This window comes from Phyllobates terribilis, unplaced genomic scaffold (genome assembly GCF_046119375.1).
Source record: "Phyllobates terribilis strain yellow unplaced genomic scaffold, ASM4611937v1 Scaffold_2__4_contigs__length_985480577, whole genome shotgun sequence".
Classification (NCBI taxonomy): domain Eukaryota; kingdom Metazoa; phylum Chordata; class Amphibia; order Anura; family Dendrobatidae; genus Phyllobates; species Phyllobates terribilis.
Window position 1 is genome coordinate 442,439,326 of NW_027362762.1, and position 18,141 is coordinate 442,457,466.

At 44.7% G+C, this 18,141-nt stretch overlaps 1 protein-coding gene and 1 long non-coding RNA gene across 3 annotated transcripts in view; one reads left to right on the forward strand and one right to left on the reverse strand.

The window, feature by feature from the left end:
- Nucleotides 1–18,141, reverse strand: part of RASL10B (RAS like family 10 member B) — a 172,599-nt gene that overhangs the window by 86,961 nt on the left and 67,497 nt on the right. The gene's annotated exons all lie outside the window — the stretch shown is intronic.
- Nucleotides 6,225–18,141, forward strand: part of LOC141214635 (uncharacterized) — an 81,080-nt gene continuing 69,163 nt past the window's right edge. Inside the window, exons 1-2 of the long non-coding RNA XR_012283840.1 lie at nt 6,225–6,341; nt 17,236–17,307. This is a non-coding gene — a long non-coding RNA (uncharacterized lncRNA). The remainder of the gene's footprint in view (nt 6,342–17,235; nt 17,308–18,141) is intronic.

An 18,141-nucleotide genomic window follows, 5' to 3' on the forward strand; every position in this document is an offset into this window, starting at 1 on the left:
TCTCTCATCTCTCCCCTCCCCCATGTGGATCTCTCATCTCTCCCCTCCCCCCCATGTGGATCTCTCATCTCTCCCCTCCCCCCCATGTGGATCTCTCATCTCTCCCCTCCCCCATGTGCATCTCTCATCTCTCCCCTCCCCCCCATGTGGATCTCTCATCTCTCCCCTCCCCCATGTGCATCTCTCATCTCTCCCCTCCCCCCATGTGCATCTCCCATTCCCCCCACTCCTAGTTAATAGTATTTAAAAAAAAATAAAACTTGTTATACTTACCCCCATGCGATCCCTGCAGAATCCTGGCGCTCGTCCAAATCGCTGACAACAGGTTCTCCTGACTTCCGGCCATGTGACGGCGCCGTCACATGACCGGAAGTCAGGGGAATCATGAAGGTGCTGCCGCAGCAGCGCAGCGCTAAGATGTCCCGGACCCGGCGCTTAGCATGCGGCCGGGGGCCCCATGAGGAGAGAGACGCACAAGAGGGGGGCTCCGAGGGGGCTCCTACCGGCCGAGCCACATACTGGAGTCAGGGCAGTCATGCCCTGATGGCGGCCCTGCTGGAGGCTGGAGGGGCCCCCTCTCCCCGCGGACCGGCTGAAAAACCCCAACGGCCCGGTCCTGGTCCGCGGACCGGCGGTTGGGGACCTCTGCATTAAGGTACATCTCTCGCAAAGGTAACATCGTTGATCAATAGTATTATTCCGGATTTTTGAATATCGTGTTCAGTGAGAAAAAAAAAACAAAAAACAAATCAGAAAACAGTTTAACAGAATAATCCCCAACTGCCCTCCCTCATCCCAGACATACAGGAATACCTATGTACAGCGACCTTGTTAGTTCTGTCTTTATTTATTTCAGTGTCTTATAGCTCCTCTCACCTATGCGACACATTCTATAGCTTCCTTCCCTTCCACATTTGGATCAGCAATTTTTAACCTACCCAATGTTCCACTCATGTCTTCTACTATATACCAGCTAGTACACAGAAATGGCTTCACAGCTCCTTGAATTTCCTCGTTTGTGTAATACTTCAATAGAAAACCCCTCCACTTTATCATGAGTGCTTTTACATTTTTTCCCTATCACGCTCGGCTTCCAGCTTTTCCGAGCGAAACAGGGCTTTCAATTGGGCTATGATTTCGTTCGGACTTGGAATAGAGTCAGACAACCAATGTTTTAGTAAACTTCTTTTAGCTATTAAACACACTGTATGGAACATTGGGGCCAAAACATTCCCACCCTTCTGTTGTGCATTTTCTTCAGTATCCCAAAAAATGAAAAAGAAACGGTAGCGGATGTAGATCTATATTGTGGACGCCTAAGTTCTCTAGTATACTTTTTGTATCCATCCAAAATTTTTGCACTTTGGAGCAGCTCCACAGACCGTGCAGTAGGTTAGAACTTTTGAGCTTGCACTTTGGGCAGTGTGTCAGGCGGTCTATCATATTTTTGGAAACTGGTATATTAAAGGCTGTAATTGCTCTATTCATAATTCTGAATTGAATGTCTCTCCAAGTCTCACTCAATATGTTTTTCCGCACCGCCTGCCAACCTAATAGAATTTTCTCCCCAATTTCTACCCCTTCTATTTGACTTTCCCAAGATCCAAATATTTGTTTCACATCCGCCCTCACAAGGATTTCTTTAATACCTTTATATATTGCAGAAACACGGTGATGCGAACTTGCCCAGTTTAGCAGCAGGGTATCCATTGCATTCCTTTTTGTTTTTTCCTGGCATTTATCAAGTGAACCATCACGGTCTTTCTCATCTGTTCAAATTGTAGGTATTGTTGCTTTTTTAGATTAAATTTTGAGATGGTCTCCTCTTCAGATAGCCACCTGTTTTCCTTCTCATGTAGTAGGTTAGCAACCTTATGTATCCCCTTTATTTTCCACTCTTGGAAAAGCTTGTTTTCCCCTATTTGTCTTCGTGCTGGATTATCCCACAAAGGCAAATCCCTAGATATTCTCCATGATAATTTTAGTCGCTTTCTAATTTCCTTCCATGTTGCTATTGTGTTCCGGTATATTATTGAATTCTTAATTTTGCTAGGTAGTAAATTTAAAAGGTGTATGTAGCAGGGCAACTCAGTTCCAAACCCTGCATAATGTTTTTCCAGGTTGGTGTCAGAATATTTACTAGTATCTTTCAACCAGTCTATTATGTGTCTAGATATGCATGCCAGATTGTACCCTCTTATGTCTGGTAGATTGGCACCTCCCTCATTCCTTGCTGCCATCAATGTTTACAGTTTTATCCAAGGTCTCCGACCCTTCCATATGAATTTCCTAATAGAAGAATTTATCCTTTTCACATCTACATGTTTTAAAAGAGTTGGTATACGGGTACATGAGTTTTGCAGTGCTCATCATTTTTATTAGGTGTATCCTGCCTAATAAGCTTAGGGGCAAGTTTTGCCATCTTTCTAGTTCTTGCTATATTTTAGATATAATAAGGGGAAAGTTTAAGTTATACACTGACTCTGGTCTCCTACCCAGTTTGATGCCCAAATAGGTTATGTATGCTCCTGTTATCGGTATATCATGCAGCTCTTTTCTCACTGCGTGCCCTCTTCCTTTTTCTTTTAATTTCAGTATTTCACACTTATTTTTGTTTAGCATAAACCCTGAGCATTTCCCAAAAGCCTCCAGAAGATTCAACACTCCTGGTAAATCTTTCTATCTCTGCCATATAAAGTATTATGTCGTCCGCAAAGTACGAGGCCTTAATCTTCTCGTCTCCTATTTTCAGCCCTTCAAATACTTCATACTGCTGCAGATAGCATGGCAAAGGTTCATGCGCTAAATTAAATATAAGTGGCGACAAAGGGCAGCCCTGGCGTGTTCCTTTTTCCAACAGGAAGCTAGCGGAAAGGTGCCCAGGGGTTTGAATTTTCGCCATGGGATTATTGTATAGGGCTTTTATAAGGTTTCTAAATTTGCCCATCACCCCCATTTTGTCTAGGACTTGTTTTAACCAGGACCATTTCACCTTGTCAACTGCCTTCTCTGCATCTAATGTAACTAAGGCCGGGTCTTTACTCTTATTGTCTCCATTCCTTACGGTGTCTAATGCTAGTAATGTACGCCTGATGTTTGTGACTGCGCTCCTGCCCTTTACAAAGCCCACTTGTGCTGGTGACACTAGTGTCGGGAGTATTTCTGCTAGCCTGTTCACCATCAGTTTGGATAGAATTTTAATATCCTGATTTATCAGGGATATAGGTCTGTAGGCCGCTGAATCCTCCCCATCCTTCCCTTCTTTTGGTATCAAACTTATATAGGCCATGTTGGTTCCCCCCCAACAATTCACCACCCTGTAACAACTCATTATACCATTTAGTCAAAATAGGAGCTACATGATGGGACATGACCTTAAAAAAATCGCCTGTGAACCCATCAGGCCCAGGAGTTTTACTGCCCGGTAGACCTCCAATAGTGCTTTTCACTTCTTCCTCTGTTACCGGTGCATTTAACATGTTCAGTTGTGACTCAGTTATGGCAGGCATTTTAATTTTGCTGAGGAAGGTCATTCCCATATCCTCCTCGCAGCCATCTTCTGCGTATAAAGCCGCATAGAATTCTCTTAAGACACGGCTTATCTCTTTGGGATTATCTACAGCTGTCCCCTTCTCGTTCTTAAGTTTCAGTATGCCTTTCCTCCCCGTCTTCCTTTTGCTAAGTTTGCCAGTAGCCGTCCCGCTTTATCCCCAAACCTCCTTAGTTCAATTTCCATTTGTGACTTCCTAAATCCTTCTTTCTTCTCCGCCCATTCAAAGTTTTTTTTGGCCTCCTTCCAATCTTCCCTTGCCCTTTCAGTTTTTAATTGTTGGAAGAGTACGTACTTTCTCCTCAGATCACCGCTAAACTCTTCGTATTTTGTGTTCGGTTTTTTCTTCAGTGTATGGACATATGCCATCAGTCTCCCTCTCAAAACAGCTTTCCCTGCTTCCCAGAATGTTTGTGTCTTTAATTCGTCTGATGAATTGGGGAAAGTGTATTCCTCCCACCATTGCTGTAGTGTAATGATAAAATGTTGCTCTCTAAGAAGAAAGTCAGGGAATTTCCATATATAGTCTGTCCCTTTTGGGTATTTTCTAGGAGGTTTATGGAGGTTGGCGCATGGTCCGAAATAACCAGTTCCTCTATTTTAGTCTCCTTGCACCTATCTAGCAATTCTCTACTGACAAGAAGATAGTCAATCCTGGACCAAGTCTGATGTGGGTGGGAAAAGTGTGTGAATTCTCGCTCAATGGGGAATTCCATTCGACACACGACTGATAAATTTGTGTCAGCTATCAAGTCCGCTAGCAGAGTTGATTTCCCATTCGGTCTAAGTTTTGCAACCCCTAAACTTTGTCTGTCCTCCTCCTCACAGTGAGTATTGTTAAAGTCACCTCCAATTACTATTTTCTTGGTCGTATTTTGTAGAAAACTAGTGCGCAAATGTTCGAAGAATGGTTTCTGGTTTGCGTTTGGTGCATTAACATTAATTATACTCAGCTCCCCCTCATTCCCTTCAAGCTGTATCATTATATACCTTCCCTCTGCGTCGTGTTCTACCTGTGTCACTTTGTATGTAAGGTTTTTGTGCAGCAATATTAACACCCCCGCCTTCCTCCCTTCTCCTTCCGATCCATAAGCCTCCCCCACCCACAGTTTTTTCATTCTAAACAAGTCTTCCTTCCTCAGATGGGTTTCCTGCAGCAGTGCTATGTCCGTTTTTAACTTTTTTAAGTGTCTTAGAACCATCATTCTCTTGGTTGGGGCTCTGAGCCCCTTTACGTTCCACGAGACTATCCACATATTATGTGTTTTATCACTTCGGATTATAGATTGAACTGATATTCCTTAATACTTTTGTTCCTTCCTGTACTTGAGCAGCATTCTGTATGTCTTTCCCTTTAATAAACCTCCCCTTAACATTAACATATAACATATAAACAAACAATGACGTCTTCATCTTTGTGACCTCCTTTTTTCTGGCAGCTTCTCCCCATATGCTCCTCCCCGGCATTTTGTTATTACTAAATCATGTCTCTATTCTTTAAATGATCACCCCCTGAAGTGAGTAAAATCAAGAGAGTCCATGTGTTGCCAGATTTTTTGAGATCTCTCTCTCTTAAAATGTTATCCCCTCCCATATGGTCCACTTATCTTAACCAGAGTCCGCAGCCGGGGATCCCCTATGTTTTTGGGGCGATCTTTGTCTTTGGGTTTGCGCTGCTGACTTCCATCCCACAGATTCTTCATCCGCCTCTGCGTCCTGTTCCGTTCTTCTCTCCTGTCGTGGCGAAGCCCTCTTCTCCTTTTCTTTTGGTCCATCTTTTTCCACCATCCTGGAAACATACTCCTCTGCCTCCGCCGGGTTCTGAAAGCTCTTTACCAGTCCGTCCACCTGCCGTACTTTCAGGGTGGCTGGGTACACAAGCTGAAATTGGATTCGGCCATGGAATAGCTTTGAGCAGCAGTTGCTGAACATCCTCCTCCTTTTAGTGACCTCTGCGGAGTAATCATTGAAGATAATAATTTTGTGGCCTTGGAAGTTTAGCAGTTCTTTACGCCTTCTGAAGGCACGCCTCTTTATCATTAAAGTCTAGCTATTTGGCGATGGCTTGTCTGGGTCTCCGATTAATTTCTGGTTCTGCGGCAGTACTTGGCCTAGGCGGCCCTATTCTGTGCGCTCTTTCCACTCTCATTTTTGGCGCTAAACTCAGAGCTGATGGCAGATCCTCCTCGAATAGCCTCTGAAGTTGTCCAGGCTTTATCGCTTCAGGCAGGCCCACTACGCGTACGTTGTTTCTGCGTGACCGGTTCTCTAGGTCTTCAATGCAGTCAGCCATAATGTACACTTGTTTCTGCAGTAGGTTAACATCCTTTTCTATGAGCTCAGTTTTATCCTCCACTTTCCTTGTTCTGTCCTCCGCTTCATCCAGTCTCTGCCCCTGCTGTGTAATGTCCTCTTTAAGGGCTGCCAGTGACTGCTGTATTGTGCTGGCTAGAGAGGCAGTGATCTCTGGGACAAGGTGTTTTGCTACTTCTTGTGCCAAATCCTTATAGTTCATGTTGTCAGAGTTTATTGCACCAGCCACCAGTGAAAGCTTCTCACACTGATCTGCTTTTCTGTTCATTTGGCAATGATCTACCTCTCTGACACCAGCACCAGCTTGCATCTCCTCACCTGAAACTGCCTCGCTCCCCCTCTCCACTTGCTGTGATTGTTCAGTATGCTTGCCTTTATCAGCGTTGGCCATCTTATCTCCTCTTTGCTCTCCAGCTTCTTGCCTGCTACAGGGATTTTACAGCCACTTCTGAGGATGTACCAGTCCATGTGCAGACAGGTACTTTCCCACTATCTTCCGGACCCTCTGCCCAGCATCTCTGTATGTTTTTATGAGCCTGAGGGGGTGGTAATCACCGGGGCTTTGCAGAGCTCCCAGTCTTCAATCCTCCTTAGCCAGGGCTGGATCCGGAAGTCATGCCGGAGCTTTTAAAGGGCCCGTTCCCCTTAAAACAGGAGGGTTTTTTTTCCATTCTCTTCTCTCCCTCTCCTCTGAAACAGGGGGCGGGGCCCACCAGGAAAATTCCCGGTACCCCGCCAGCCCAGTCCGACCCGGGGTATGGGCATAAAGGAGCTTTTATACTGATTTCATAAGTACCTGCAGTGCAGAAATCTTCAGCCTGGTTGTTGATAATGATCATTAGAAGTTTTGGTGCAATAAGAAGTTCACGCTGGCGGTTTCCCCGAGGTCCCCTGGACTCTGGGTACTTCCCTGGTGTTTTATCTAACCTGTTCAAGTTTTGGCTGCCGTCCATGATATATATACAAACACACACACAACTTTATATTTCTATGTATCATGATACAGCACTAATACAGTGTCCATTTTAGGACATGATCAGATATCAAAATCAAACATCAGAATGATGTCAGTTTGAGCCTAAATACCCTGTCTGACAAGTGATCCTGACAAGTGTCTTTTACAACTGTAATAATAAAATAAAAAAAAGTAACTGTTCGCTGATGGGACTTGAACCCAAAATTCTGTGTCCCAAAGCCAGTGCACTAACCACTGAGCTATAAACTCAGTTGTAAAAACCTAAAAAGTTCTATTTGGTTATATGATTTTCAGTGTCTAAAACTCAATGGGAGTTTCTCAAATACCCAGTTCTCAGACAGGGTATTTAGGCTCAAACTGACATCATTCTGATGTTTGATTTTGATATCTGATCATGTCCTAAAATGGACACTGTACACTAAATATTAGTAATAGACTCATTTTTCTAAAGTCATACGGTCATCAAATAGTACCACTATACAAGCATTATTACTAAATAAAATCAAGTATACCAAGACCAATATTGCTAATAATACCACTATACCTTACAAGGGCAAATAATACTTCCCCACTTTTACCACATACTACAACCAAATAATGTAATAAACCGTATACATTATTAACAACAACTGCTGTACCAAAACCAATAGCTAAATGAATTCTGCAGTGTAAAAGACAAATAATACTCCGAGTCCGTAATTACACAACACCAGCTTATACAATATTGACTGAATAAGACCAATATTAGAACCATACAGTGACTATATAGTAGTAGATACCACTTCTACACTTGTGCTCTGCAAACAATATCAATGTATAAGGTACAGATAAATCCAGTGACTCACAGATGACGTTCTCTCTGATTGTAGTCATTCACGCTCCTTTTCTTCTCCATGTGACTGAGATGGCCATGATCACTTCTTTCACCTATGAATTGTCTCTGCAAAATGTGATACATAGGTGTCTTTGGCTGATAGTAGTAATGATGCCCACTCTGTGCCTTGCATTGTAAATAGTACTTTGCCTTTTTCACCCATACAGTAATAATGCCCCCCTCTGTACCTTCACAGTAATAATGGCCGAGCTCTGTGCCTACACAAAGTAATAATAGTTATGCTCCCTCTATAATTGTAATATTGATTCCACTGCGTCTCCACATAATAATACTGCCCCCCATACCTTTACATAGTAATAATGCCCCTTTTGTATTCCACCAAATAGTAATAACGCAATCCTCTGTGCATCCAAACAATTATAATGCCCCCTTTGTGCCTCCACATAATAGAAAAACCCTTTCTACCTCCACATGGAAATGATGCCGCCATTGTGCTTCGACATAGTAATAATTCCACCCTTTGTGCCTATACATAGTAATAATGCCACCATTATGCCTCCACATAGTAATAATGCCCCCTTTGTACCTTCTTTACACAGATATTATGCCCACATTACGTCTCTACACATTACTAATGCCCACACTGTAAGACCATAATGCCCACACTGTAAGACCACATAGTCATAGTCTTACACCTCTACATAATATTTTTCTCCTCTGTGCCTCTGCACAGTAATAATCTCACAATTGTGCCTTCAAATAGCATAGTGCCTCCAAATGGTGGGTTACCCTTTATCATGTGAGATTATTGAGACCCAACTCTCAACTCCCATGTTAAGGAGCTGAAACTCCTAAACCCTTCATCCAATTTTAATGTGGATACCCTCAAATGAAAGCTGAAAGTCTGAACTTCAACTGCATCTGAATTGTTTTGTTTAAGATTCATTGTGGTAATGTCTAGAACCAAAATTAGAAAAATGTTGTCTCTGTCCAAATATATATGGACCTAACTGTAGGTTGTTTCACTTGCTGACCAGACACACTTGGCAAGAGTCCTCATAAATGGTCGAACAGTAGCATTTAATAAGAAGCCGTACAGCCAGTGCAAGTTAAGTCTTATGAGCTACAGGCTCCAGTGACAAACAGTACAGTTTCCTTAGCAGCACAGCAGTTCACAGTCTTCCCAGTAGTACAGGACAGCACAGTTCAAATGCAAAGGCACATTAATGAACACAGCATTCTTTACAGCACAGTGAGATGGAGGCGGGGGAGTGGGGGGGGGGGTTTGCTGAGGGAGAGGATCCCTGTGACTCCATTTCTTCCAGTCCTTATCTTTCTGCCTGACAATACTCTGCACTGCTAGTTCAGGAACTCTACCTGACCTGTGCTTAGCTTCACTCCTGACTTGAATTAACTTGCAGGGGCGCTTCTGTGAGAGACCGATAACACATCACCTTTCTCTTCAGCTCCAGCCAGACAGTAAACAACTTCCCCACAATCCCCCTGGGGCTCTGCTAAAACACTCCCCTTCTCCTGTGACTGTGTTAACCTCTCTAGTTGCTGGATGCTTCTGGAGCACAACACTTCCTATCTCCCGTGCTTGTGTTACTTCTAATAGTTGCTGAATGCCTTTAAAGCAACAGCACTACTTCTGCTTGTCACAGAAGGCTCACATGACCTCATGCGCAGCACATCATATGGTATAGCAATTAGAAGGGACTATGATAGCTTGTATAAGCATAGAAGCAGGGAAAGAATCAGACATTTTGTGGTGGATCTGGAGAAGATGTCATAACTTTGCCAAAGAGATGGGGAGAGAAAATCCACAAAAATACAGACAAATTGTACAGACCATGTCAAAATAAACCAAAAGAGAGGGAGGTGAATGACCACGGTCCTGGAACTCTGCAGCACCTTCCGCCCACTCCTGGCGTCCTGCTCAGGAGCCGTGATACAGTGAGGAACGATAAAAGGTGGGCAGTGTAAATTCATAGAAGACACCAGGTCAGATAAGAGAAAAAATGTATGACAAAAGAAAAAAAGTGGCAATGACAATGAGCAAGGGAATGTAAAAGAACAAAAATTCATACCACGACACCTGGCAATAAATACATAGGAGCTGCAAGTAAAAGCAACAGTGGCACCACCTTCTAATCAGTACTAGTAAAAACAGGTCACAATTATCCTCTTTTAGAGCTGAATATTATTAATTTAATAAATAAAACAAAAACTTCCAGCATTACTGCTAACACTTGACACCGAAAAAGCCTTTAACAGGCTTAACTAGGATTATCTCAAAACCATTTTAATGAAATTTGGCTTTAACGACAATTTTATCTCTTCAATATGTGCTTTATACTTGGAACCAAGTGCGAGAATTTTTGTTAATAATCACTTTTACAATCCAATACCCATCTCGAATGGAACAAGACAGGGATGTCCCTTGTCACCTTTGTTGTTCTCATTAGCATTAGAACCACTAGAAGAAAAAATTAGATGTAACCCATATATAAAAGGGGTCAATACTACTAATTGAGTCTTTAAAATTAATCTATTTGCAGACGACATATTCCTTTCTTTAACAGACCCTTATAACTCAATAAAGGCAGGTCAGGAAGTATTGTATGGTTTCACTAGAGCATCCTATTTTAGAATCAACACAGAGAAATCTAAAATATTATGGTTCAATATCAACCATCACTTAATAAATAGAATTAAGGATATTTCAGCATTTGACTGGGAGAATGATTCAATTCAATATTTGGGGATTTTATTGACTAAAAATTTTAAAACAATTATCTCATCCAATTTGGATTTACTATGTAGCAATATTTCAAAAGAACTATATAATTTTGGAAAATCTGACCTTACCTGGATGGGAAGAATTATATCTTTTAAAATGCTTTCTCTTCCAAAAATTTTATATATTTTTAGGTCTCTACTAGGGTTGAGCGAGTATGTTCTGTCCGAGTATGCTCGGGCCGAGCTTCGAGTATTTTTAGCGGCTCGGTGATTTTTTTGAATCGCTCCCATGTGCATGATTTGCAACTGTTTGACAGCTTTATTACATGTGAAGAATGTGTAAGAAATAGACATTCCTCACATGTAATAAAACTGTCAAACAGTCGCAAATCATGCACACGGGAGCGATTCAACCATATCACCGAGCAGCTATAAATACTCGAAGCTTGGCTCGAGCATACTCGGCGAAAGGGTTAATAGAATATACTCGCTCAACACTAGTCTCTACCTATTCCAAATCCTTCTAACTACCGTATTTTTTGGACTACAAGATGCACCGGACCATAAGACGCACCTAGGTTTTAGAGGAGGAAAATAGAAAAAAAATGTAAGCAAAAAATGTGGTCATGATGCACCGTTATGGGGGAGGGGGTCTGCTGCTGACACTGGTATTGGGGTAATGTCCCCCAATTCTGTTAATATCCTCCATCCTGGTATGGATGGCCCCCTCCTTCCTGGTATATGTGGCCCTCATCCCCTTCCTAGTATACGTGGCCCTCATCCCCATCCTGGTATGCATGGCACCCCTTGATACCCCATCCTTGGATGTATCGCACCCCTTAATTCCCCCCATCTTGGTATGCATGGCACCTCTCTTCCTGGTATGCATGGAACCGCTCGATTCTGGTATGCTTGCACCCCTCCATCCTGATATGCATGGCACCCTCTGATCCCCATCACGCTGCACACACAAAAAAAAAAAATCATACTCGCCTCTTCTCTCCTCCAGCGCTGCTGCCGACACTTTCACTGTGTGAGCCGCGCATGGCAGGGTGCACATGGCGTCCCTGTCATGCGCCCTCACACAGTGAAGTGATGTGCTGGAATAGTCACTGCTCCCAAGCCGGGACTGTGTGCGTGGGGATCAGTGACCATTCACTCTCTTCAATCGCACGCACACTGTAGCTGCAGGGGCTCCTGCGGAGCTCAGCGTGCCCACTGTTAAAGACCATGAATATTCACTACAACCCATGGGAGTGGGTTGTAGCGAATATTCATGGTCTTTAATAGCGGGCACACTGACTGCCGGCCGCAGCAGGAGCCGCGCTGCAGCTACAGTGTGCGCGCTATTAAGGAAAATGAATATTCCCTGCTCTCCACGCCCTTGGGCGCGGGGAGCAGGGAATGTTCATTTTCTTTAGCAGCGGGCTCAATATAGGCTGCAGCAGACGGCTCCTGCCTCCTGTGCCCCGCTCCAGTTAAAGTATTGAAAGAGGTGGGTAACAAATATTATTCAATGGATGAGATAATCCTCTGCATCAAGCAGCAAGTATCACACTAGATGGTTCTCCATCAACCTGGAACACTGGGCAATGTAAGACATGCTCCCTGCATGACGTAAATCTTAGTTTTAATTAGGCACAAATCTTTAAATAAATATACCTGCTTGAAAAAGGAAGGGGGCGGTGCCCAGGAGAGTTTAAGAATTCTTACATGGTGAAGAATATCCTCCAGGCTTTCTGGAATAGAGCGATCTGCCTGAGCACTGTTGAATTGCAAAGTTGCAATGTACTGCAATTCAATGCTGCATTTGTTGGAGCATCTGTACAAGCAGAGTAAAGCAGTGACTGATAAAATCATACAGCAAGAAAATTGGAGCTTGGGTTACTTTGAAATCTGATACTGAAAACTGATGAGGGATGCTCAACGACCTTCAAAGAGGCTTCTAAATTTGGCAGTAGGGAAACTGAAATTTTTTGAAAATATACTGAAAAAGGATGTAACAAAGGATAGAGAAAAGGACAGCAACTTCTACACGGTTGTCTTGGCACAATGTCACATACAGCAGCACATGGAGGAGGAGGATGAATAGAAGGAAGATGAGGAACAGCAGCAGTTTGTGGATTGGGACATTGTAGTTATCCCAGACACAGGCAGGGGACAAGGCTGACAGTCAGAGTGAAATTGATGAAGATGCTGAATATGATGATTAAAGATCACAGTGGAGGGTGGAAAGTGAACCAACAGGGACCTTGGTTTTGCTGGCAAGCTGCATGTTTGATTGATTTTGGACTAACACACATATCTTTATAATCAAGCAAAGGGATGACTATGGATAGCCGTGCATTTAAACAGTGGTGTAACTAGAGTTCGATGGGTCCCGGTACAAAATTTGGACCTGGGCCCCCACCTTCATGTTGGTCAGATGTATGGGCTGTATGTAGCATTCTAGATCCTATAAAAATAAACGTATTCACTGTCTATGTAATGATGTCCACATCCTGGCCCCTTTCTGTAATAATGTCCCCCGTCCTGGCCCATAACCTGTAATAATGTCCCTCCTTCATCCTGGGCCCCCTCCTGTTATAATGTCCCCTTTCCTGGACCTCTTCCTGTTATAATGTCCCCCATTATGAGCCCCTTCCTGGTATACTGTAGACTATCCTGAGCCCCTTCAAGTAATAATGTCCCCCATTCTGTGCCCCTTCCTGTTATAATGTCCCCTGTCCTGGGCTACTTACTGTAAAAAGGTTTCCCATCCGGGCCCTCTTGTATCAGTCTCCCATACTGGTTTAATGTCCCCAATCATGGCGTCATGGGGATACCGTGACAGAAAGGGGCCAGAAGATCGCAGCGTCTGGTCACACAAAATCCTGCACTGATTAGAACTGCTTCACCATCCTATTAAAAAGCGCAGCTTTTCCTTGCTCTGTCATTGTAAGGGTTAATCAGTTCAGTTGATCTTATGGAACTCTCCATCCTCTATTGCCTCAGCTATTCTGTGTTGGCCACTTCCCTCTGGTATATATACTCACCACTGGCACTTGGGAGTTGCCAGTGATAGTTCTACTTCCTGGTTAGGTGTTGGAGGAGATATTCAGTGTGTGAAATAGGCGATTGGAGAGTTGTTCAAGAGATTGCTGCATGGAGTTAGTTTGCATGTTTATCCTCATCCTCTCTTATTTGGTTTCGCCAACCTATCCCTCCTGTCTTCCACTCTGTTGTTTTGTGAGTGTATATGTATGATTGCAGTTTTCTTTCATCCGTGTCTGTCTTCCCTTGACTGTATGGTTAGTTTAATCCTATACACTTCAGCATCACACCTTCCTGTGTGGTAGAGGGATCAAATAAGGTTTAAGATAGGAGCATAGCAAGGTATGTGACTCCAGCGTCTCCACCTTCCGGGGTAATCCAGGGTACAGGAATAGACTAGGGCGTCCCCAAGTTCGAGGGATCAGGTATGTGCCCACTGACCCTAGTCACTACGTGAAACATGGGCCCCTTCCTGGTACAATGTTCCCCATCCTATAACAATGTCACTCATCCTGGGCACCCTTCCTGGTATAATGTATTGTAGTGCACGGAGCCGGAGGATCTCTGTGCCGTTATACACTTTAGCTGAATGTGTGGCCCTGGACGCACATCCAGTTGAAATAGTGAAATAGTTGCTTGCATCAGTGGGCCCCCTCAAGCATGGACCAACAATTGTTAAGCCCTTGCTTTTAGACTTTTACTATATTAGCAAATAGCGGATTTTTTCCTTGCTTCCAAAAGGGAGTCAAAATTGGCGTATTACCAGGATAAGCTGTTACGTACTTGGTGAAGCTTGGAAAAGCTTTTGCTGAGCAGATGTCTGACGACTGCATGTCTGACCAGGAACCTCTCTGCTCCCATCTCCCTCAAAGTCAATGCTACCCTTCCTGTGGCAGCGCTACTGCTAGAACAAGTATCTGGAGCAGCAGCAGTGATTGCAGTATACATGAAGTTATGGACCAGTTATGTTATCAGCTGCTGCACAAACCAGATGCAAATTGGAAAGAGGAAAAAAGTCAGCTCACCGCAGTTGCCTAGTCCCTCCAGAGCACAGAATGAACGTCGCGGCCACCGACGATGGTGATCAGAATGTAGTAAGAGAAATCCAGCTCAAAGGGTATAAGATCTTTAGTTTTATTTGTATATTATTAAAACGTGTTTCTGGTGCACTCAGCACCCTTAGCCATCATGAGTGCACCAGCAACATGTTGATGTTCTTATCTATGGACTAATGAAAAATGTGAAGATGTTTTAATCATATACTAATAAAGCTGAAAATTTTAAATCATTGGGCTGGATTTCTACTACTACCATAGGCGGATTATAATGAGGGCAATCCGGGCGACCGCCCGGGGCCCCGAGCCGGCAGGGGGCCCGCGGCTCCAGGCGGGGTGTCTAATGCCGGATTGCCCTCATTATATGTGCGGGCCGCCGCGGCACATAGCGGTAGCAGTGGCGGGAGGGGGGCCCGCCCCGCTCCCCCAGCAGCGGCCGCCGCTACTTCATCGGCCGGGCCAGCACTGCAGCAGTTAACTTCCCTGTGCTGGCCCGGCCGCGTCACTGCTAGGAGACACGGCCCTGTGCGCGGCCGTGTCTCCTAGCTGTGATGTCATGCAGTGCGCCCCGGCCTGCACTGCTGCAATGGAGAAGAGAGAGCAGGCAGGAAGAATGGAGCCGGGGGATGGTGAGTGTGTGTGTTTGTGGGCAGGTGTCTGTGTGGGCAGGTGTGTGTGTGTGTTTGTGGGCAGGTGTCTGTGTGGGCAGGTGTGTGTGTGTGTGTGTGGGCAGGTGTGTGTGTATATGTGTGTGTGTGTGTGTATATATGTGTGTGTGGGCAGGTGTGTGTGTGTGTGTGTGTATGTGTGTGTGTGGGGGCAGGTGTGTGTGTGTATATATGTGTGTGTGTGTGGGGGCAGGTGTGTGTGTGTGTGTGGGGGCAGGTGTGTGTGTGTGTGGGGGCAGGTGTGTGTGTGTGTGTGGGGGCAGGTGTGTGTGTGTGTGTGGGGGCAGGTGTGTGTGTGTGGGCAGGTGTGTGTGTGTGTGGGCAGGTGTGTGTGTGTGTGTGTGTGGGCAGGTGTGTGTGGGCAGGTGTGTGTGGGCAGGTGTGTGTGTGTGTATGTGTGTGTGTATGTGTGTGTGTGTGGGGGCAGGTGTGTGTGTGTGTGTGTGTGGGCAGGTGTGTGTGTGAGCAGGTGTGTGTGTGTGTGAGCAGGTGTGTGTGTGTGTGTGTGAGTGGGCAGGTGTGTGTGTGTGTGTGAGCAGGTGTGTGTATGTGTGGGCAGGTGTGTGTGTGTGTGTCTGTGTCTGTGTGGGCAGGTGTGTGTATATGTGTGTGTGTGTGTGTGTGTGTGTGTGTGGGGGGGGCAGGTTAGAAAGTCTTGCCCTGTTGAACACTACACCTGACTTGAGGCCACCACCTCTTGGTTGTCCAATGTTCTTGCTTCTCTAGGGCTCTTCTCAGATATTCATTATACCAGCTCCCCAGAATACCAAAGCTAGGGTGGGTGACCGCGAGCCCTGGTGGTGGTCATAACTGCGGCCACCCAGGGGTAATACTCCATAACAACAATCCCCTGAGGTGGTGTAGGATGTAAGGACCTATTCACACTACATTCAGCGCTGCATTCAGGTCTTTACACAAGGCTTACAACTGAATCCCTGAAATTCAGGATTGTGCTGTCTGAAATGAGACATCTGAAAGCAGAGCAAATGGAGCCTAAAGATTCAGACTTTAGCCTCGGTTTGCCTTTGTTCAAATCAATGGCTATGTCAAGGCCCATCTGAATGCCATTTTTCAGGGATTTAGATAGAAGCCTGGAAAGAGGAGATGAATGCATTGCAAAATTCAGTGTGAATAGGCCCTTATATCTGGAGTCTTGATATTGATGCCACGTGCATTTTACTTGTTTTTAACTTAAAAAAAAAATACACACACACAAATTATACACACACTCTATACATACACACACATTATACACACTATACATACACACACACACACTATACATACACACACATTATACACACACACACACAGATGTGTGTGTGGGCAGGTGTGTGTGGGCAGGTGTGTGTGTGTGTGATGTCTGTCTGTTTGTGTGTGTGTGTGTGGGCAGATGTCATTGTGTGATGTCTGTTTGTATGTATTTTTGTGTTTCAAATGTGTTTATGCGTGTCTGTATATGCTTGTGTGTGTGTATGACTGCATGCGGCCTCCTGCTGAGTATAGTTGGCGCCGTGCGGCCTCCTGATGTCTCTGGGGGGGCGCCGTGCGGCCTCCCGCTGTGTATAGATGGCTACGTGCAGCCCCCCGCTGTGTATAGATGGCTACGTACGCCCCCCGCTGTATATAGACGGCGCCGTGCGGCCCCCCGCTGTATATAGATGGCTACGTGCGGCCCCCCGCTGAGTATAGATGTCGCCGTGTGGCCTCCTGCTGTGTATAGACGGCTACGTGCGGTCTCCCGCTGAGTATAGATGGCGCTGTGCGGCCTCATGCTGTCTCTGGGGGGAGCGCCGTGCGGCATCTATACTCAGCAGGAGACCGCACGTAGCCATCTATACACGTATACTCAGCAGGAGGCCGCACGTAGCCATCTATACGGCGCCATCTATACACAGCGGGAGGCCGCACGGCGCCATCTATACACAGCGGGAGGCTGCACGGCACCATCTATACACTGCGGGAGTCTCAGTGCTTTGCAACAGCAGTCAATAAATTCTGCTTGACTAATTCTGAGCACCATAAAGTCTGGTTCGCTTCTAACCTGCTGTCTTCATTTTCAGCTTGCTGAATTCTAACTCATTTACTGTCATTCGAGACGATGCCTTTGCTGGTCTCTTTCACCTTGAATACCTGTAAGTGCTCCACTTAATGTCATATTTTTGATTCTGTTCTTCTTCATCTTTTGGCATGTGCAATTGTATGAGCAAGTATTCATATGAATTTATGACCTACTTAAACCTTGGAGGACCTTAAATTTTATTCAATCAAATTTTTTCCAGTTTAAAACTATGGGACATATATGTGCCTTGGTCCTCAAAGGGTTTTTAAAGGGGCTGCAAACATAAATATGAAAAAAATAATTCAATTAGTGCTTTTTGTGTTCATTTAATTTTTATTTGAAGTCCATTTTTTTTATATACCTTGAAATTAAGCCCTACCCCATGGAATGAAGCCCTACCTACATGACATCTGAGAGCTACATGGATCCCGCTTGTGAGGTGCCTGTCCGTCACTACTATTCAGTTTTAGGGTCCACTCACTAAGCCATATATTCTCTCATGCAAGAGAATAGGGCCAATTATGCTAGACACTCGGCTCAAACTCTGTCAGAGCTTCAACTGAGTGTGATCCGATTCTCTCGCAGCACAGATATGGAGAAGATGGAGAACTTAATTTCTCCATCTTCTCCAGAGTCTCTGTGAGTGTTCATCGGACTGCACTTGGATGACATCCGAGTGCAGTCCAATGTTTTACGTGCACCCGTAGACTTGTATGGGTGCACATGATCCGAATATCGAATGAGATTATTTTCTCATGCCAATAATCGCAGATCTGCACTGTCCCATAGTATAACATAGGGCCGAGTCCTATCCGATAAAACATCACATAGCATTCGGCCGTGTTATACGACAGTGTGAGCGAGCCCTTAGAGTCAAGGAATATTTACATGCAGATGATGATATTAC